This window comes from Eriocheir sinensis, chromosome 1, assembly GCF_024679095.1.
Source record: "Eriocheir sinensis breed Jianghai 21 chromosome 1, ASM2467909v1, whole genome shotgun sequence".
In the NCBI taxonomy this organism is placed as follows: Eukaryota; Metazoa; Arthropoda; class Malacostraca; order Decapoda; family Varunidae; genus Eriocheir; species Eriocheir sinensis.
This window is the reverse complement of record NC_066509.1, coordinates 37,002,953-37,026,146: the sequence shown is the minus strand read 5'-3', so window position 1 is coordinate 37,026,146 and position 23,194 is coordinate 37,002,953. Positions and strand designations below refer to the sequence as shown.

At 41.4% G+C, this 23,194-nt stretch overlaps 1 long non-coding RNA gene across 1 annotated transcript; it reads left to right on the top strand.

Moving 5' to 3' along the window:
- The first annotated feature begins 394 nt into the window (after positions 1-394).
- LOC126996394 (uncharacterized) lies at positions 395-19,135 on the top strand. Its single transcript, XR_007751151.1, has 4 exons — positions 395-554; positions 11,794-11,936; positions 13,955-14,106; positions 18,132-19,135. It is a non-coding gene; the product is annotated as an uncharacterized LOC126996394 (long non-coding RNA).
- The last annotated feature ends 4,059 nt before the right edge of the window (positions 19,136-23,194 follow it).

Sequence of the window (23,194 nt, the reverse complement as noted above, 5' to 3'; positions counted from 1 at the left end):
TGCTATTCAGATGCAGGACAAACAACATGCAACTAAAAGACAGAAACAGACACCGGCAAGAGGAAACCAAGTGTGACATGTGCGAAGCTGAAAACGAAGACCTGCGACACTTTCTGCTCTGGTGCCCGGCCTATGCAGAGGAAAGAATAAAGTGCGTGAGGCTGCAACAGCCTTACGAGGAAGAAGAGGACGACACCATTGGAAAATTTTTATTTGAAAATGAACACACCGAACAAACGAAAACAACAGTACACAAGTTTTGGACAATAAGAGAAAAAAGAATGAAAGAAAAAGGAAAATAATAGACCCAGACAGTAGACACATCAGGGAGTGCCGTTACAAAGGCAAAACTCCCGACCGACTACTACTACTACTACTACTACATTACGTCTAGCGCCTGGCAGGTCTCATAATACGTCTTCCTTGTCCATGGCCGAGGGTGATACTTGGCGGTGAGGTCAGAGGTCAACATTTCAACAAGAGTCACCCAGGGCGGCACGGTGCTGGGTGAGCAGTGACCTGACCACCCTCCCCTTGCCACAGGAACCCAGGGAGTGAGTGTCAGAAAGGTCATGTTGAGGGGAGGTCATGTCGGGTGTGGTTGTGTTGGGTGGTCTTGTTGGGAGATATCATTTTGGGTGAGGCCATGCTGGGAGAGGGTCATGTTGGTGTGGGTCATGTTGGGGGATGTCATTTTGGGTGAGGCCATGCTGGGAGAGGGTCATGTTGGGTGGTCATATTGGGGGATGTCATTTTGGGTGAGGTCATGCTGGGAGAGGGTCATGTTGGTGTGGGTCATGTTGGGGGATGTCATTTTGGCTGAGGTCATGCTGGGAGAGGGTCATGTTGGGGGATGTCATTTTGGCTGAGGTCATGCTGGGAGAGGGTCATGTTGGGGGATGTCATTTTGGGTGAGGTCATGCTGGGAGAGGGTCATGTTGGGGGATGTCATTTTGGGTAAGGTCATGTTGGGTGGTCATGTTGGGGGATGTCATTTTGGGTGAGGCCATGCTGGGAGAGGGTCATGTTGGGGGATGTCATTTTGGGTGAGGCCATGCTGGGTGGTCATGTTGGGGGATGTCATTTTGGGTGAGGCCATGCTGGGTGGTCATGTTGGGGGATGTCATTTTGGGTGAGGTCATGCTGGGAGAGGGTCATGTTGGGGGATGTCATTTTGGGTGAGGTCATGTTGGGGGATGTCATTTTGGATGAGGTCATCAGTGGCGGCTCGTCAATAGGGACTGTGAGACTGCAGCCACCCCAGTGGATTTCTTGGATTCACGAAAATAATAATGTTAATTTATTTATGTTTGACTATCATTCACATGAAACACCCAATCTCATATATTTATATGAAAAAAATACTGCAAAACAATGAAGAAGTACGTAAATTATTTACGATTTAATGATAAGCGCGGAGGCAGCAGGAGAGAGATACAGATATAGAGAGAGAAAGGGGGGGAGGCTTCCCGCGCGGTATGGAGAGTGTGGAGTGTGGACTGCCTCCCACGCAGTCTTGTCTCAGCTGTTGTTGTGGGGAGGTATGTGTTCTTGCGTCGCTCTTATTTTCGATCGTGTTTTTCAATTTGCCAGGGATGATTTTAAAATATTATTGATAGTGATGGCTTGTGCTCAATTTTAATTATCGTTGATGGTATAAAATCACAGAAACATCGTATAAAATAGTATTTTTCGGTATTTTTTTTTACTCGTACACCAAATAGCCTAAGCCTGCACTGAGGAAGTCAAGCATTTACTGGTAAGATAAGGCCTAAGAAATTAAATAATTATCTATATATCTATATAATCTATGTCAATGGTATGTTAAACAATAACAATAAAAACATTTAAGATTTCATTTATGTCTGAATGTGAGACAGCCCCCCCATCAATAACAGTCACGAGCCGCCACTGGAGGTCATGCTGGGAGAGGGTCATGTTGGGGGATGTCATTTTGGGTGAGGTCATGTTGGGGGATGTCATTTTGGGTGAGGTCATGTTGGGTGGTCATGTTGGGGGATGTCATTTTGGGTGAGGTCATGCTGGGAGAGGGTCATGTTGGTGTACCTTGAATTTACCTTGAAGCGCTTCTGCCTCAAGAGAGCGTTACACCCTGGATGTACGTTGAGGCAGGGCCACGCCACCCCTTACACTGCTGCATGTATTCCAGCTGGGAAGCGATGGAGTTAGAAGTTGCTGGTTGTGCTGCAGAATATCCCGGGACACCTGGTTGATCCGGGATTGATGCCAAAAACTTGTCCAGTTTCCTCTTGAACACCTCTGTTTCCACCCCTGTAATGTTTCTCAGCTCTTTGGGGAGGTGGTTGAAGAGTCTGGCCCCTCTTTTGAGATGCTGTTTTATTGGAGTGTCTTTACTTTAGCTTGGCATTTAGATGGGAGGTGGTGCTGGACACATTTTCTTCCGGTTCTTGCATCATTGGTGTTATTGGGGGTTATTGTCTCTGTTTTGGGTGGGGTAAGTTGTCCTTCAAGTATTTTCCATGTATATATTACTTGGTATCTTTCTATCCTCCTCTCTACTGAGTATAAGTCATGTTCCGTTAGTCTTTGCCAATAGTCATGATTTTCTGATTCCTCTGTGTGCTCATGATATTTTTTGATGCGGGAGGTGAAAGTTCTTTGGAGGCCTTCTAGTTGCATTATATGGGTTTGTTTGTGGGGTGCCCAGAGTTGAGAGCAGTAGTCAATGTGGGGGAGAATTAGGGCTTTCCAAAGTGTTGTCATAGTTTGTGGATCTCTCGTTTTGAAGGTTCTGAATATGTATCCCATGAGTTGTCTGCATTTTGAGATAGTCTTTCTTATGTGGTTGTCAAATGTGGCATCTTCAGATATTATTATACCAAGGTCCTTCACTTGTGATTTTCTTGTGATATTGTTTCCTTCGGGGTCTTGGTATGTTGTAACGTGGCTGTCTGTTTTACCAAATCTTAATAGTTCAAACTTGTCCTCGTTAAAACTCATGTTGTTTTCCTCTGCCCATTTGTAGATTTTATCCAGGTCTGGGAGAGGGTCATGTCAGTGTGGGTCATGTTGGAGGATGTCATTTTGGGTGAGGTCATGCTGGGAGAGGGTCATGTTGGGTGCCATTAACTAGTTTGGGGCTAATGTTGAAGAAGGGTCAGTAGCTTGTGAAGTTAAGGTCTTGTTCCATAACATGAGCTGTCTCACAGCAAAGAACACCTTGGTGCTGTGTCAAGTATTGTGTGTCTGGATCTGGATCTGGATTGATGATGCACCTGTACAGGTGCTAACATGCATAGGTGCATAACACGTGTTATGAAAATATTAGACATGAACACTGAACTAATGGTTATATATGTGATATTATTCTGAAAAAAATTAAGACACAGTCACTACGATGTTTGAGAATAAGTGCATCGAAGACTATTATTGAGGCTAACATTGTAATTGTTGACGTAGAGCGCTGCATCATCAGCGGCGGAGCAGCAGCAGGGCCTCAAACCTCATCACCAGTAAACGGTATATGTCCATATAACACACTGGCATATGGCACATCACTCGTTCTCAAGATAGTAATTCTCTTCCTAAATATTTACATCAGTCGCGACAGCTGTGGTAGTGTTGTGAGAGGGAAGGCTTGCAGCCTTGACAGATAATTCAATAAAAATTATTCTGAAATATTTATATTAATAGTAATAACATTAGTTTTTATAACAATAATATTAGCTCACATTATTAAAATATGTAGAGAGAGAGAGAGAGAGAGAGAGAGAGAGAGAGAGAGAGAGAGAGAGAGAGAGATGTGTAGAATCATACCTCGGTTTACGAGTTTAATTCGTTCAGGAGTTTTGCTCGCAAATCAAAAAACTCTTAAACCAAAACAAATTTCTCCATTTAAATTACGGTAATCCTTTCCCTGCGAGTGTCCCATATATGAAACACAGACTGGTGCAGTTGCCTGTGAGTGTCCCACATATGGGCCAGGATAATTTCAAAGTAGCACGCCAATTCTTTTGTGCGGAAATTAAGTGAAAATTGATATGTGGCATCTGCTGCAGTGTTTCCAAACATAAATCATATTTTGTTTGAATTGTGTCCAGTAGCCCTTATAATGTCCAGTAGGGATGTACACAGTGCCGGATTTACCAAGTGCGGGGCCTGTAGCAGATTGATTTGATGTACAGATAATGACCGGGAAGTAATTGAATATTTTATAGATTTGATCTACATTCTACAACAACAAAAACAAAAACAACAAAAGTCTAATGTAATGTTTTATTTGCAAGGAGAAATATAAAATAAAAACTTCAAACAATGACATTCAAAGGTCTTTTCGACGCATTTTGATCTCTGCAAATTTGGCAATTATTTCAGAGGAGTTCAGTGACTTCAGAACGTCATTTTCAACATTCAGAAGAGTTAAATAGTGTAGCCGCTCTTGCCCCATCGTGTTTCGTAGGTAGTTTTTAATCAACTTCATTTTTGAAAATGATCTCTCTCCAGTACAATTAGTTACCATCATACATAGATAAATGCGTAACAAATTGTCAATGTTAGGAAACGTGGTATCAATATTGTTTTCTTTAATCAAAGTGAAATAGTTGAGTTCTGGAGAGGAGCAATCAACACCAATGTGCTTTACAAATTCTGAAAACTGAGGTAGTTCATCTTTCAATCCGTCTTCCAAATCATGGGGATATGCTTCTAAAGTCTGTCAGCACTTTCTTGGATCTGCGCAGGTGTTAGGTCATGCAGATTTCGCAAAAACTAAACCGTGTGTTCAATTGAGTGTATGCCTTGCGACGTTGCTCCAGCGCAGATAGTAGGCTGTCCATTACTGCAAGAAAAACTTCCACCCGGAATCGGTCTTTAGGTGATTGATTATCTATTGCATCTGGAACTGAACGGCCACTGCCTACATCCTCATCGCGCCTTCGATTTCGAGGAATTCTTCTTGTTCTTGTTGGTCGGTAATCCTGCACTTGAGTCAGGTTCTGCGCCTCTGACTCAAACGTATCGAATTGTTCTCTGAAATTCTGTAGAGATCCTGCCAAAGAGGCACACAATGCTGAAGCAATGTTGAGATCTTGCTGCTTTGCTTGAAGAGAGGCTTGAGTTGCCTGGAAGCGCTCCAGTAAGCTATTCCAAACAACCACTAAGATTCCAGTTTCCAACAACTCCATTTTCTCGAGGAGTCCATTTGCCTGCTGTCGACATTCTGCCTTTTGCTCTTGGTCATTCAAGTTTCTCCAGTGCCTCCTTTATAAAAGGAAAACACTCTTTAATAACCTTAATGGCATCAGCTCTTGCGGACCACCGTGTTGCAGAGAGCCTCTTTAGCACTCCACCACCTGCACGCTCCAGAATGGACCACCGGTGTGTTGAAGCAGCAAAGAATACATAGATATTTTCAACAAAGTCAAAGAACTGAACTACTTCTGGACACGCTTGTGCAGCGCATACACCAACTAAATTCAACGAATGAGCATAGCATGGAACATATTCTGCAGCAGCACCAAATTTTTCTTTGACAAGTGCCTGTACTCCATTATATTTCCCGCTCATGTTGGACGCGTTGTCGTAACTCTGTCCACGGCAATCGGCAAGATTGATACCCTTCTCACTGGTGTACTGTACGAGGCTGTCGAAAATCTGCTGAGCAGTATGGCCTTCCATTGGCAGAAATGCCAGAAACCTTTCCACAGGCCCTGTTGGCTTGACATATCTTACTGTGAAACAAAGCTGGTCCGTGTGAGTAATGTCCGGGGTTGAATCTAGTGATATGGAAAAGTATTTAGCTTCTTTCAGTTCACTGACGATTGTATCTTCAGCTGCTTTTCCCAATATCTCGACTACCTCTTCGCAAATGGTCTTTGATAAGTAGAAAGTGTGCCCTTTTCCACGGTTCGCATGCATCTTGATGTGTTGGCACAAGAATGGATCTACAGTTGCAAGAAGCTCCAACAGTCCCAAATAGTTTCCGTTGCTAGGAGACCCTACTGTTTCATCTGTTCCTCTGAAGGCCAACCCTCTTTCACACAAGAACTTTATGACATTTATGATCCTCTCCAGTAGGGAACCCCAGTATTTCTTCTCGTCCTCAAGTTGTTTCGTCAGGGCAGCATCAATTTTTTCTCCATCTTTTCGGAGATTGATCAGGTACAGGACCGCAGCTTTGTGCCTCGAACTTAACTCGTGTCTCTCAATGAGCAACTGTGCATTTTCCAGTCATTGAAACCTTCACAAAATACGTGCAATTCAGTGTTTGATGAGGCTTCTAGTTTGCAGATAAAACAGTACAAATTGCCTTTGGTCTCGCTGTAGCATAACCACTCCCTAAGCCGCTTTTCATTTGTGGTTTTATGTACATGAGTAAAATATTGCTTTTACAATATCTATTGCAACCTTCAGCCCCATAGAATCTCTTTGATTTGGTAAAGTCACTGTTCATGTGTTGACATTCTGAGCTGCCTCTTGCTGCCCATTTCCTTTTTGTTCATATGTAAGAATTAAAGGCCACTCCCCAAATCATTGGATTGAGCTGCCAGATCTGGAATGATAGGTGTTGGTGAGTAGCAAGGCTGTTGAGTTTCTATTGCCTTGGTTGGTTCCTGTTGTTCTTGCTCTGTAGTACTTGAGCTTGAGCAAGGCTGCTGAAGTTCCAGCATAGTATCATCATCATAAGTAGTTGAACCAACAGCAGATGGTGACGTAGTAGAAAAAAACGTTGTGAGTTTAGGCATTTTTTGCAGTAATTTCTGTTGCTCTTCTGATGCCTCTCTCTTTCTTCTGGCTTTCTCTGCTCCGGAAAGATATTTCCTTCCCATATCTCTGGCTCGTGAAGTCATTGTGAAGTCAGTCCTAAACAGTGCTTAAACAAGCACAAAAAGGGGAGGACACACTGGTCACCCCCACAGAGCTTCACACAGCTCAAAACACCACCAAAAAATAAACAGATTAGTCCCCAGGGCCTGTCTTGCTCCTTCAAGGAAAACAACGGCGGGACACTCTCTCAACACCCACAGGTCATACCCCCAGGTCCACTCCACCAACACCAAAAAAAAACCACAGGACCATCAGGAGAGAAAATAACAGCAACACACTCCTCCTTCTACTCCTCCCTCGGACTCCAAACACTCCTCACAGACTATGTACACACACAAAAGAAAATAAACACGGGCTTTAACTGGTGTAGGGCAAGACTCAGCCACTACAGGCCCTCTCAAAATAAAAATAAAACACACCAATCTCACTCACACACAGACAGACAGACAGTCAGCACCCTCGCGGTGCCCAAGAACAAAGGGAGGTCAAGCAGCCCCCCTTAAGGCCTCACAAAAAGCCTATACAGTGCAAACAACAAGCACTCAAATAAGGGAGGATCTCTCTATCACTCCCAGTACCCCTAAGGGCAACTGCTGGCGTCAACACGCCCTTAGCAGCTCTCACTCCAAACTATTAACCGCCACCCACGGTTGACTTATACTCCCATCAACACAGGGGAGGAGAGACACCACCATCAACAAGGGCCAAAACTCCCCCAAATACTACTGTGTATGAGGCCTCAGCCAGCTTGTGTCACTGTTTACTGAGGGGGGAAAAGCACACAAAGGCAAGAAAGCCCACAACATTTACGTTAAGATTCCCCACAACAGTAAAGCAGAGAGCACAAGCCATACACGTCTATCTAGAGTGGTGGTAAGCGCGTCTCTGCCTGCCAGGCCTCTGCCTAGCTCGCTGCTCCCTCGCGGGTAGCCACATCGTGACATTACTTCACTTTCCTTCTTGCTCTCTCAATACACTCGCTACTAATTAGGTTCTATCATCACACACAGCCAAACACTTCTACACAACCCTCAACACTCTTACACGCACTTCAAATCCCCCAACAACACTACACAGCCACTAAACAGTTCACAAATTATCATACGCAGCATCCCACTTACACTCCCTATCCTCCTCCAACGCTGTCGCCTTTACAACTTCGTCATAAGGACTCACCTCACTAGCTACTCAACAAACACACCCTCCTCATCACCCACTCTCTCATCATCAACTACACACAATCCCCACCACTATTCAACTCCCGTAAACAACCTACAATACATACATGAAGGGTGCGAAGGGATGAAGGACCGGGGTCCCTAGTCCCCCTCACGGGCCTCACGACAGCCCGCGACAGCACACACACAAAGAAATATTTTCTTCCACATAACAAGTCCCCAATTGTTACAATTTATTTATTTATTTATTTATTTATTTATTTTTTTTTTTTTTGCTCAACCAAGCGCGGGGCCCTTGTGAAGCGCGGGGCCCGTAGCAGCTGCTACATCTGCTACTATGTTAATCCAGCACTGGATGTACAACACTTTGAATTGTGGTCAGTAGCCCTTATAATGTCCAGTAGGGATGTACAACACTTTGAATTGTGTCCAGTAGCCCTTATAATGTCCAGTAGGGATGTACAACACTTTGAACTGTGTCCAGTAGCCCTTATAATGTCCAGTAGGGATGTACAACACTTTGAATTGTAGTCAGTAGCCCTTATAATGTCCAGTAGGGATGTACAACACTTTGAATTGTGGTCAGTAGCCCTTATAATGTCCAGTAGGGATGTACGACACTTTGAATTGTGTCCAGTAGCCCTTATAATGTCCAGTAGGGATGTACAACACTTTGAATTGTAGTCAGTAGCCCTTATAATGTCCAGTAGGGATGTACAACACTTTGAATTGTGGTCAGTAGCCCTTATAATGTCCAGTAGGGATGTACAACACTTTGAACTGTGTCCAGTAGCCCTTATAATGTCCAGTAGGGATGTACAACACTTTGAATTGTAGTCAGTAGCCCTTATAATGTAAAGGTAGGGATGTACAACACTTTGAATTGTAGTCAGTAGCCCTTATAATGTCCAGTAGGGATGTACAACACTTTGAATTGTGGTCAGTAGCCCTTATAATGTCCAGTAGGGATGTACAACACTTTGAATTGTAGTCAGTAGCCCTTATAATGTCCAGTAGGGATGTACAACACTTTGAATTGTAGTCAGTAGCCCTTATAATGTCCAGTAGGGATGTACAACACTTTGAATTGTGGTCAGTAGCCCTTATAATGTCCAGTAGGGATGTACAACACTTTGAATTGTGGTCAGTAGCCCTTATAATGTCCAGTAGGGATGTACAACACTTTGAATTGTGGCCAGTAGCCCTTATAATGTCCAGTAGGGATGTACAACACTTTGAATTGTGGTCAGTAGCCCTTATAATGTCCAGTAGGGATGTACAACACTTTGAATTGTGGTCAGTAGCCCTTATAATGTCCAGTAGGGATGTACAACACTTTGAATTGTGGTCAGTAGCCCTTATAATGTCCAGTAGGGATGTACGACACTTTGAATTGTGGTCAGTAGCCCTTATAATGTCCAGTAGGGATGTGCGACACTTTGAATTGTGGTCAGTAGCCCTTATAATGTCCAGTAGGGATGTACAACACTGTCGCGCTGAGGTGCGGCAGATTTTTATTTATTTATTTTTGGCATAGAATTACATTAAATTCCGTATCAAGTTATTGAACACATAAACAGAAATATTTATGTTAGTGAAAAGACAAGTGCATTAGCGTACCTGTTATACCTGACACACATCTGTCATCGTTGGTCAGGCAGTGCAGTGTTGCACAAAGCTTTCTCTGCAAGATGCTTAGCTAAGAAATGTTGAAGCATTACACTGTTTGTATATATGTGTTCAATATTATATACAATTATATGTATGTGTTCTCAATGGTGATTAAATTATATTGCAGGAAAAGGGTTAATGTGAGTCCCACTAATGCATCCCATATCCCAAACAATATTAACAAAAATCATTTTACATGTTGTTTTATACAGAATTAAAGTAATTTTACTAACAAATAGTAATAAAGAATACAAATAATATGGTATAATAATATAAATAATGTAGTATAATATATAAATAATATATAGTTGTGAAAACACAAAGATTGCACACTAGAGCATTAACAAACATCAGCGGACAGCAGCGTGCGGGTGCTGCCGCTGCCAGTATATAACGTGGACTGAAGGCGCTCGAAAACAAGGCAATTTTTGTGAATATTTTTGCTCGTAAACCAAAACACTTTTAAACTAAGGCACTTGTAAACCACCGAGGTATTACTGTATTCCTATCTTCCTCTCTTAATTGATCTTTCCTTCTTTCTCCTAATAACTATCCTATCTTCCTTCCTTCCTATATCTTTCCTTCTTTCCATCTTCCTTTCTTAATCAATCTTTCCTTCTTTCTCCTAATAACTGTCCTATCTTCCTTCCTTCCTTCCTACCTTCCTATATCTTTCCTTCTTTCCATCTCCCTTTCTTAATCAATCTTTCCTTCTTTCTCCTAATAACTATCCTATCTTCCTTCTTACCTTCCTATATCTTTCCTTCTTTCTATCTTCCTTTCTTAATCAATCTTTCCTTCTTTCTCCTAATAACTATCCTATCTTCCTTCCTTCCTTCCTTCCTATATCTTTCCTTCTTTCTCCTAATAACTGTCCTATCTTCCTTCCTTCCTTCCTTCCTATATCTTTCCTTCTTTCTCCTAATAACTGTCCTATCTTCCTTCCTTCCTACCTTCCTATATCTTTCCTTCTTTCTATCTTCCTTTCTTAATCAATCTTTCCTTGTTTCTCCTAATAACTGTCCTATCTTCCTTCCTTCCTTCCTTCCTACCTTCCTATATCTTTCCTTCTTTCCATCTCCCTTTCTTAATCAATCTTTCCTTCTTTCTCCTAATAACTGTCCTATCTTCCTTCCTTCCTTCCTACCTTCCTATATCTTTCCTTCTTTCCATCTTCCTTTCTTAATCAATCTTTCCTTCTTTCTCCTAATAACTATCCTATCTTCCTTCCTTCCTTCCTACCTTCCTATATCTTTCCTTCTTTCCATCTTCCTTTCTTAATCAATCTTTCCTTCTTTCTCCTAATAACTGTCCTATCTTCCTTCCTTCCTATATCTTTCCTTCTTTCTCCTAATAACTATCCTATCTTCCTTCCTTCCTTCCTACCTTCCTATATCTTTCCTTCTTTCCATCTTCCTTTCTTAATCAATCTTTCCTTCTTTCTCCTCATAACTATTCTATCTTCCTTCCTTCCTTCCTACCTTCCTATATCTTTCCTTCTTTCTTTCTATTCATATCTTCATTTAGTTCTTCTAGAGTTGAGAATTTCAAGTGGATGGCTTTGTGAATGGGAAGGACAAGTGATTGATAAGTAGTCTCCAGTCACAAGATTCTTTTTCCAGCAATTAAAGTAGATCAAGAGAACCCAAACCCGCTAAGCTCTGCCCCAGCAAAAAGAGTCAAGAACAAAACAGTATTGGTGGGAGAGATTTCCTTGGCCTGACTGACTCTTACCTTCTCTCCTTGCTTCTCTCCCCCTCTCCATTCCTTTACCTTCCCGTTCCTTTACCCCAATACTAGTCAGTAGGAAAAATACACACTCTTTACTCCCGGAAATTCCCCAACTGACACCACCAGTCTTGCTTATTGTTATCATGTATTGTATTGTTGGAAATGTCTTAAACACTTTCTCATACTACACTTTCTTTTCTTTATTTTTTATTTACCCTTATACCTCTTATTTATCCTCTTTTGAGCTTTCCCTTTCATTTCCTTCAGGGGTTGAGGGGGGAGGAAGGATGTGTGTTATTGGAGAGGTTTCTTAGGACTACCTGACCTCTCTTAGTCTCCTCATTCATGTGTACTGTTTTGTGGCATGCCCCGAGCAGCAGTCCTCACCCACGCTCCTCACCCACAGGTATGGCTTGATCCTGCCCAGCAAGAACAAGAACAAGGTTAGGGGAGAGCTAGGCACGTGGACTCAACCCTCTGCTGGACTCAGATGACGAGCTGGACCAGGATGAAGAGTACCCCCTTGACTGGGTGGAGGCATCCCTCAAGGTGTGTAGACCCATGCTGGAGGCTTTCCTAGTGTTGATTGTGCACCCCAAAAATACAAAACTGTATAGATCTGGCCATCATGTGTTTGAAGATACCCTAAACTTAACCTAACAAAACCTCAAACAGTCACTACAGGTCTTGACTCAGAAAATTCATATATGCTTCCTTACTAATGACACTTTCTATACAACAAAGTAAGGTCATTCTTTGTTGCTTTATACCTTAAGTTGCTGGCTGTCATGTGTTTGAAAATACCCTAAACTTAACCTAACAAAACCTCAAACAGTTACTACAGGTCTTGACTCAGAAAATTCATATATGCTTCCTTACTAATGACACTTTCTATACAACAAAGTGAGGTCATTCTTTGTTGCTTTATACCTTAAGTTGCTGGCTGTCATGTGTTTGAAGATACCCTAAACTTAACCTAACAAAACCTCAAACAGTCACTACAGGTCTTGACTCAGAAAATTCATATATGCTTCCTTACTAATGACACTTTCTATACAACACAGTGAGGTCATTCTTTGTTGATTTATACTGTAAAGTGCTGGCTATCATGTGTTTGAAGATACCCTAAACTTAACCTAACAAAACCTCAGACAGTCACTATAGGTCTTGACTCAGAAAATTCCTCTATGCTTCCTTGCTAATGAGACTTTCTATACAACAAAGTGAGGTCATTCTTTGTTGATTTATACTGTAAAGTGCTGGCTATCATGTGTTTGAAGATACCCTAAACTTAACCTAACACAACCTCAGACAGTCACTACAGGTCTTGACTCAGAAAATTCCTATATGCTTCCTTCTTTTATGTAGTACCATGAAGTCTCTCTCCCCTTGGCTTCCCTCTTGATCCTTGTCCCCCAAAACATACTCACTCAACTGAACAAATCCCTTACACAACTTTCTTTAATACCACAGGAGACTAAAATCATTAATACCAGTCATATTTGGGTGAAGAAAATTCTTCTTGTTGAATAAGAAAAAATATACAAAGAATATATTTGGCATATGCATAGAAACTTGAGCCTTGTGATGTTATGTGAGTATTTGGGCGTGTCAAAACACCCCAACCTGACCTCCCACACACAATACCTTGTCTTATTATTATTATTATTATTATTATTATTATTATTATTATTATTATTATTATTGTTTTTATCCTGCTTCCCTCCTTATCCTTCCTCTCTTTCCTAATACTTCTTCTTCCTTCACTGATTATCTTACTCCTGGATTATGTTGTTTTTCCTCTTCTTTCCTTCCTCTCCCTTTACTTTCTCCTCATTCCCAAGTGTCTCCATCCCTTCCCCTTCCCTCCATTCCTGTTCTAACTCCTTCCCAAGTGTCTCCATCCCTTCCCTTCCCTCCATTCCTGTTCTAACTCCTTCCCAAGTGTCTCCATCCCTTTCCCTTCCCTCCATTCCTGTTCCAACTCCTTCCCAAGTGTCTCCAGCCCTTTCCCTTCCCTCCATTCCTGTTCCAACTCCTTCCCAAGTGTCTCCAGCCCTTTCCCTTCCCTCCATTCCTGTTCCAACTCCTTCCCAAGTGTCTCCATCCCTTTCCCTTCCCTCCATTCCTGTTCCAACTTCTTCCCAAGTGTCTCCAGCCCTTTCCCTTCCCTCCATTCCTGTTCCAACTTCTTCCCAAGTGTCTCCATCCCTTCCCTTTCTGAGTCCTTCACAATTCTCTCATATTCCAGTACAACTTAAACTCTTTCATGAGGGGAGCATCAAAACAGCTATCTATCCAGTACCTGGCACAGGAGATACCTTGATCTATCCAATACGTGCTTACCTGGTACAGGAGATAACCTTGATTTTTCCTATACTGACCTCTCTTCTGGCTTCTCATATTCCATTACAATTTTAACTCCTTCACGAGGGGAGTATCATAACACCTCGCCACCCAATACTGACCTCTCTTCTGGCCTCACATTTCTATTTATTTCTTTATAGGAGTTATGTAAATGAGGCTCTTCTGTAAACTAAACCGATCCCTGCCTTCCTTACCTTCAGCCGGGAGCTCAGGTCAGCAGAGTCTACAGAAGCGGCTGCTGCGCGAGGCTCTGCAGGAGGACGCGTCAGTGTTCCAGCGTGACGAGGCGTACGACAGCATGCAGGCCGCCAAGACGGGCCGCCGGGAAGCTAAGGACCCAGCCGCCAAGAAGGTGAGGAGCTAGTGTTGTTGTTTGCATGCGTAGAGGAGTTTAGGTTCGCCATGTTATACCTCCATATTGTAACTCATTTCCGAGTGCTTTCATTCCTTCCTTTTCCTTTCATTCCCTTTCAGAATCCTTCCTTTCCCTTCCCTCCATTCCCTTTCAAACTCCTTCCCAAGTGTCTCTATTCCTTTCCTTATCCTTCCATTCCCTTTCAAACTCTTTCTCATCCCTTTCCTCCCTTTCAATCTCCTTCTCAAGTGTCTCCATCCCTTTCCCTTCCCTCCATTCCCTTTCAAATTCCTTCCCAAGTGTCTCCATCCCTTCCCTTTCCTTCCATTCCCTTTCAATTTCCTTTCCTATTCTCTTCATCCAGTTCCTGCCCTTTCTGTCCTTCCTAATGAGGAGATTATATTGTGAGGAGATGTGTCGTAGGATTGTACAGGATAGTGATTATTTGTTTGCGATATTAAGCAGGGATGGAAAGCACTGCGTGTGGCATGATTTGGTGTTTCTGTGAATTGCAGTAGATTATACCATAGGATGTGTTATTAGGATTTGTGAGGAGAGCACATAATGGTTGTGATGTAAGCAGAGAGATAAAAACTACTGCTTGTGGAATGACAAGTGTTGTTATTATTGGCAACAAGTGTGCACATGTTATAGTATTGTGTTTAAGACATGTCGTTTGTCATATGTTGTATCCATTGTTGAATATGCCAGAGTGTTATGATCGTCTGACCATAGGATATTGCATAAGGCAATTATTTTCATTTAATCTTAAATAAATGTATATTTTCTTTTTCCCTTGTCTATCCCCTATCCTATATATCTATCCTTCTCTCTCTCTCTCTCTCTCTCTCTCTCTCTCTCTCTCTCTCTCATCCTTTTTCCTTCTTTTTTCCTCCATATTTTCCTTCTCTATTCCTCTCTATTCCTTCTTCTGATTTCCTCTTTTCCTTGATCTTCCTTCCCTAGTCCCTCTGTTTCCCTTAATTAACCCGGTGGTGGTGGTGGTAGGGACCATGCTTAATGGTCCCTCCAAGCGAGAAAAGTGAGAAAAAATCAGCCCTCACACAAACCATTTCATATCAAAGCATTTGTGATCAGTTTATGTATCATCTATTTTGGGTAGTGTGGCGGCTCACATCACTGAGGATCCCAACCGTCGCTCACTAGGCTTTCATAGGAGTTGTGTGGGGCATTTCCAGGGGTAGTTTTGTGAGCCTTGTGGTAATTTGACCCTTCTGTGCCGTGAACCCAAGAAACTAATTTTTAACAAGGCTTTCGTAGGAGTTGTGGGGGTCATTTCCTGGGGTAGTTTTGTGAGCCTGGTGGTAATTTGACCCTTCTTCTGTGCCGTGAACCCAAGAAACTAATTTTTAACAAGGCTTTCGTAGGAGTAGTGTGGGGCATTTCCAGGGGTAGTTTTGTGAGCCTTGTGGTAATTTGACCCTTCTGTGCCGTGAACCCAAGAAACTAATTTTTAACAAGGCTTTCGTAGGAGTTGTGGGGGTCATTTACTGGGGTAGTTTTGTGAGCCTGGTGGTAATTTGACCCTTCTTCTGTGCCGTGAACCCAAGAAACTAATTTTTAACAAGGCTTTCGTAGGAGTAGTGTGGGGCATTTCCAGGGGTAGTTTTGTGAGCCTTGTGGTAATTTGACCCTTCTGTGCCGTGAACCCAAGAAACTAATTTTTAACAAGGCTTTCGTAGGAGTTGTGGGGGTCATTTCCTGGGGTAGTTTTGTGAGCCTGGTGGTAATTTGACCCTTCCTCTGTACCGTGAACCTAAGAAACAATTTTTAACAAGCCTTTCGTAGGGGTTGTGGGCACTTCCAGGGGTAGTTTTGTGAGCCTGGTGGTAATTTGACCCTTTTTCTGTGCCATGAACCTCAGAAACACATATTTGACAAGGCTTTCCTAGGAGTTGTGGGCATTTCCAGGGGTAGTTTTGTGAGCCTGGTGGTAATTTGACCCTTCTTCTGTGCCATGAACCTCAGAAACACAAATTTGACAAGGCTTTCATAGAAGTTGTGGGCATTTCCAGGGGTAGTTTTGTGAGCGTTGTGATAATTTGACCCTTCTTCTGCGCCGTGAACCTCAGAAACACATATTTGACAAGGCCCTCCTAGGAGTTGTGGGCATTTCCAGGGGTAGATTTGTGAGCCTGGTGTCACATACTCGCTTCTCTGTTCAATCTCTTCCTTTATTCTCTTATCCTTTGAGTTCTCTGCACTTCCTATCATCAATTTTCCCTTTCCCACATCCATTCCTTCCTTACCTTCTTCTGTGCCCAATTCACTCCATTGTTTTCAGTTTCAGAGCCAAAAAGCTTGAGTCATTTCCTTTCTGGAGCGCTCAGCCTGCCATGCCTTGCTACAGCCTGTCCACCAAGAAGCTAAGTAATGCCTCTCACTGTTCCTCGGCATTTGTTTTCGGTCTGAAGGAGGGAAGAGTTTGATCCCAGAAGACGAAATTGGCCTCTCTTTGACCACTCCCTCGGTTTGCTTTTACAGGGACAGTGATTTGTGTGATTTTGTGTGTTTTTTCTTTGCTTAATGTCACTTCTTCATAACCAGTAACTTATTCTTTTTGTTTTACGTCATAAGTTCACAACCAGTAACTTTTTTGTTTGTTTTAAGTCATAAGTTCACAACCAGTAACTTTTTTGTTTGTTTTATGTCATATAAGTTCATGACCAGTAACTTTTTTTTTGTTTTACGTCATAAGTTCACAACCAGTAACTTTTTTGTTTGTTTTATGGCATATAAGTTCATGACCAGTAACTTTTTTGTTTGTTTTATGTCATAAGTTCATGACCAGTAACTTTTTTGTTTGTTTTATGTCATATAAGTTCACAACCAGTAACTTTTTTGTTTGTTTTACATCATAAGTTCACAACCACTAACTTTTTTTTTTTGTATTACGTCATAAGTTCACAACCAGTAACTTTTTTGTTTGTTTTAAGTCATAAGTTCACAACCAGTAACTTTTTTGTTTGTTTTAAGTCATAAGTTCACAACCAGTAACTTTTTTGTTTGTTTTACGTCATAAGTTCACAACCAGTAACTCTTTTGTTTGTTTTACGTCATAAGTTCACAACCAGTAACTTTTTTGTTTGTTTTACGTCATAAGTTCACAACCAGTAACTTTTTTGTTTGTTTTACGTCATAAGTTCACAACCAGTAACTTTTTTGTTTAAGTCATAAGTTCACAACCAGTAACTTTTTTGTTTGTTTTATGTCATATAAGTTCACAACCAGTAACTTTTTTGTTTGTTTTACGTCATAAGTTCACAACCAGTAACTTTTTTGTTTGTTTTATGTCATATAAGTTCATGACCAGTAACTTTTTTGTTTGTTTTATGTCATATAAGTTCATGACCAGTAACTTCTTTTTTTTGTTTTACGTCATAAGTTCACAACCAGTAACTTCTTTTTTTTGTTTTACGTCATAAGTTCACAACCAGTAACTTTTTTGTTTGTTTTATGGCATAAGTTCACAACCAGTAACTTTTTTGTTTGTTTTATGGCATAAGTTCACAACCAGTAACTTTTTTGTTTGTTTTATGGCATAAGTTCACAACCAGTAACTTTTTTGTTTGTTTTACGTCATATAAGTTCACAACCAGTAACTTTTTTGTTTGTTTTATGTCATATAAGTTCACAACCAGTAACTTTTTTGTTTGTTTTATGTCATAAGTTCACAACCAGTAACTTTTTTGTTTGTTTTATGTCATATAAGTTCACAACCAGTAACTTCTTTTTCTTGCATAACATCCTTACTTCACAACCAGTAACTTCTTTTTCTTGCATAACATCCTTACTTCACAACCAGTAACTTCTTTTTCTTGCATAACATCCTTACTTCACGACCAGTAACTTCTTCTTTTTGTGATTCAGTACTACCGCACTAAGTACTGCGCTTGCCCACCCCTGACTATAGCATGGATGTCCCTTTGGTTCTGGGTGTAAGAGGTGGGAAGGAAACTCAGGCTGAGGCAGAAATTCTATATTCTTTTATGTTTTGACAGAGTGTGATCTTCAGAGAGAATACAAGAGGCACAGAGCAGCAACACACACACACACGCACGGATTGCCTTGTGTTGAGACGTCTGGAAGGGCAGCGTGTTGGCCGGCTCCTTGTGTTTTCCCAGCCATGGAGTGCACAGACATGAATAAGGTTGTATACTTAAACATTTCAGCGCTCAACTCTCTCTCTCTCTCTCTCTCTCTCTCTCTCTCTCTCTCTACTCTGTTCAGGAGCAGTAAGTAGCAGGCTTTTTTTTCATTATTGTTTTCTTTTTTTTACGCCCTTGAACCGTCTCCTCTGCTGTAAAAAAAAAAAAAAAAAAAAAGTAGGTACACATATTTGACAAGGCTTTCATAGGAGTTATGGGTATTTCCAGCGGTAGTAGTTTCCACGAGGCCTCGGTTCCCCTGGAGAAGCAGTGAGCAAGACTAGTTGGGAAAGTTTGGTTTAGTCGGCGCAACATCTGTGGTCATATGCCGGAGAGAGACAGAAGGGGAAGGAATTATAGGAGAAGGGAACAGACCCCAGGAGACGGGACACAACCCCCAATTAATACCTGGTACACTGCTGGGTGGACAGGGGCATAGCTGGGCATGATAACAGAAAACCTTATTCCCGATAACCGATAACTGATAATGGAAAACCTTATCAGTGATAACCAATATTCGTTAACTGGAGACACAAATACCCGATGCACGATATAAATTCACAATTCCGATGCTAGCTAGCGATAAGTCCAATAGACGAAAACAATACTATATTGATATTTCAAATAAAAAACATTGATGAATTCAAATTTTCATTATCTGTATTTTAGAAAACTTACAAAACCTGAACACCACACGTTGACACGTACCTATGGACGGTAATACTAGAAAATCCTGAACCAGTGTTGTGTTATTTGACGTCCCCACCTTCAATGCTTTTGTTTACAAACACTGGTCTCTCGTGAACTGAGCATGCTCAGACCAGCAAGCGTTGACCTGATCAGTCTCACAAAGCTTTTTAACCGTAATTAAGAGTTGCTGGAGGCCTGAATGAGACATACAGTACCACTACCACCATCCCCGCTGTTTCTAGAACGACACTGTACGAGTTGTATTTATATGTACAGTGTCGTTCTAGAAAAGGCGAGGATGGTGGTACTGTATGTCTGATTCAGCCTTCCAGCAACTCTTAATGTGTTAAAAAGCTTTGTGAGACTGTACAGGGCTACGCTTACTGGTATGAACATGTGTAGTTCACGAAAGTGAAATGAAATTTGAAAGTACTAGAGTTGATTTGGTGAGTCTCATACTTGGGTTGACAGTTTACTCTCCTCTGTAACGATAGGCTACTATCCCCAGCGGCAATTATAGCTTACAAATTTAGCAGAGTTAGGTTACCATCCACTAGGTTAAAATGAGTCTGTTAGTTTGTAAATAGATTTGGGAGTGAAGACGGCTGGACGATATATGCCGCAGAGCTTGTTATAGTGAATTCTGGGGTAAATTTGCTGTAGCACTTTCATAGCTGAATTATTGTGGTAATAAACAGAGCCCCATTAAAAAGCATCATAACATACCACAGGAAATAAGTAATATGCATCTCAAAGAGACTGCTCCTGCTAAGCAATTACCCATTCTTTGCAACATGCATCATGTTTGTTGGATATTTTGGTAATTTAGTCATCCCATGGCTCATTCTTGTCTCAATGATGTTTACTGTATTAAGGTATTACATTTACTATTTAGTATGCTAGCTTTACTGGGTATTATAGATGATGTGTCTAGTAAAGTTAGGGCGAAGTTGGGGGCATACACATAGCTTTGTGTGGCCTTGGTGCTCATCTCCATCACATGGTAACCTATTGCTGGTAAATTAGCAACCTAGCAACACCCGTCAAGGTTTGATTCATCACCCAGTTTTATTCCCACTCATAGTTTCATAGCTACTATAATTGAAAAAGTATTTTATTTTAGGTTGAGGCAAAATATTTATATATATATTGATACTTATTTCATGCAAAAAGGTTAAGTGAAAAATATATAATTACTTCATTTTCTACTTATAGCACAACATTAAAACTAGAAAATAAAGGTTCTTTGTCCATAGATTCTCCTCTTGAAATTCAAGTTATTTTTTGGGTATTGACAAGAAAATAATGTTTCTGTTTTTAACTCAAATATGCACTTTTTTCATTTATGTAACCTAACCTTACTAAAGTACTGACTCATATGTTGCTGGCACAAGTTGAGAACATAATGAAAAAGTGGGCATTGATATATACATTATTAAATATTTAAATGTGTTAAATAGTGTACTGGCAATAAAATACAGGAAATCATCGAGCAAATTGGTGTATGGGTGTGTTTCGTTAAGAACTCGGCAGAGTTCTTCAAAGACAAAGGCACTGCCCACTGTCAAAACATATTCCACTATACCTAGAAAATTTCCACGATGACTGTTGGCTCTCAAGATATAGCCGGAAGCCAGACTCTTTCACGAGTCATCAGAGTTTTGAGAGAAGTCTTGGGCTTTCCAGGATGTGACACACACACACACTCACATACACACAAACACACAATTATATACTTTGAGAGTAAAAGTAGTAAAGTTGGGGGGATACGCAGTAGCAGCGCATGGCCTCGGTGCTCATCTCCGTAACTTTGACCTTTGAGACTGTGGTGGAAGGGAGCCCCCATTACCCCGGGACACAGGGCCAGTGTGATATCTGGGTTACCACATATTACCTTCCCCAGGTACCCATTTATCGACCAGCCTGAGAGGGAGGATGAACAGCTGGGTGAGCTGCACGCCGACTGCCCGGGCCGGGATTCGAACCCGGGCCTGCGGAGCAGAAGCCAGGCACGCTAACCACTAGACCAAGGAGGCGTATAACTTTGAGAGTGACACAGGCTAAATTAACTTAATTATGATGCTTTTGAAAGTCACTTAATCTGACTTCATATATATAATAAAAACTTCTTTACTAATATAATTAAAGAAAGAACTGCTGGTATACATGAACACAATCACAACTTAAATTGTAAAAAAAGGGGAGAAATTATCTGACTCTAAAAATTAACTGCAGGACAATATGGCTGAGCTTATTATACACTTAATAAAATGTAAAGCATATAGCACCTGTGGTGTGTACTATTTGGAGCAATTCTTCACAGTCTGCTATTAAACATCTTTTTATATGTTATTTCCTATAGAAAACAATTAAATAAATTGCAAATACAAAACATGTTTGAAGAAAGCAAAAGAGACCTTTAATGATGCATAAGAAATACAGAATTTCATGCCCTGCAATATTCAACAAAGTCCTGAAAAGCTCCAGCTATTGCAGTCATTCTGGTTGAAACTATTCAAGGAAATCTACACATTTCTGCAAACTATCCAGTAATATATGCTTGGTCTTGCTTCTTCAGAATCTTTTATCTTGTGTCTCCTGCCTGGAAGTTTAAGGGTCTGACGCTGCACCACTGCTGGGACATATGGGCTGCCAGGTGTTGTAGCACCCACTACACCATCAGGTGACACTCAGTCTCCTATAAAAGGAAAGTTATTTGCTTGGTCATCATAACCAGGATCATAAGAGAGAGAGAGAGAGAGAGAGAGAGAGAGAGAGGTAAAAGTGACTGGCTAGTAGTTAAAGGTTAAGAAGCAATGAAGTAAAAAGTTTACATAGTTAATAAACTTAATCTGTGGAAATGAAGAAAACAAAGAAATACAATGACTAAGTTATAATAGTGAATTTAAAGTATCTATGTTTTAATAGGAAGTTAGTTTATCTCAAGCACTATGAAAGAGCTTTTTACTTATTGTTATTGCACTTATAGTAGAGCGACAGTGTTTTAAGCCGTAATACAGCAAGCTGCTCTTTGGAAAGTATACCGTTTTATCTACTTCCCAATATCTGAGCAGCTGACAATGTCTGAGCTCCACTCCTAATCCTAGCCACATTACTGGGCAGTGCCCTGGTGGCAGAAGTGGCAAATCTTAATGACTGATAAGTTTGCTAAGCTCTGCTGCTCAGTAAATGGCCTCACCTCTATGAAAATACTGAAATGACACCACGTACTGAAGTGTGTGTGCACCCATATCCTTTCCCCTCCATGGTGAGATAACTTGGTGCATGCAAGTATATTACACTTTTACCTACAGAGGTCAAAACAGGGTAATGAGACTGATCATGGACAACTTGGAGGACAAAGTCATGGCTAAGAACTGACAGAAAGACAGGTTTATAACATTACCTAAAGCAGTGCTGTCCAAACTTTTTCGCCTATTGTACCCTTTATTACATTCTCCCACTGTTACGAACCCCCTATGGCTGACTAAAGTCAATTATATATATCATATTTGCATTACATTACATTATATTTACGTACACGTACAAAACGCGTCCTTCCTAGGTAACCAACCGTCCCTCCCTCTCTCTTTTCCTTCATAGAACATGGGAAGTTTCTGCTGTGTGTGTGTGTGTGTGTGTGTGTGTGTGTGTGTGTTCATCGTCTTTTCACGTACCCCTTTGATCTATGCTGCGTACCCCGAGGGGTACGCGGACCCCAGTTTGGACAACACTGACCTAAAGGATACCTTCATGCAGGTTAACAAAAATGTTTCACTCCCTAGCACGTTTTAGCAACAATATACCAAGCTGACTCTCCACATGACAAGTGATTAGCTTACCTGAACTTCCTCACTTCATCTCCGTACTCCCGGTGGGGCAGACAACATCGCCTGCCTCTGTCACAGACATCGCCTGCCTCTGTCACGGGCCACATGCTGCACTGGTGTTGAGGTTCCTGTGATTGGCTACTGTCTCTTGAGTACGTATGTATCGAGCGCTGCCATTGGTTGAACGAAATATGTCAACAACACACTACGCCATCTGTCGGCGGGAGTGTGAAACAGCGTTAAGGCAGGAAAATCTAAACATGGTGGACTTAAGATTTTTTGGGGAATCGCAAGATACGACATTCTTATTTCCGCCATATTGGATCCACTTAAGACTGTCGTATCTGCGAGGCGTTAGTGAATCTGGGCCCAGGAGAACAATAAGATGTATCAAGA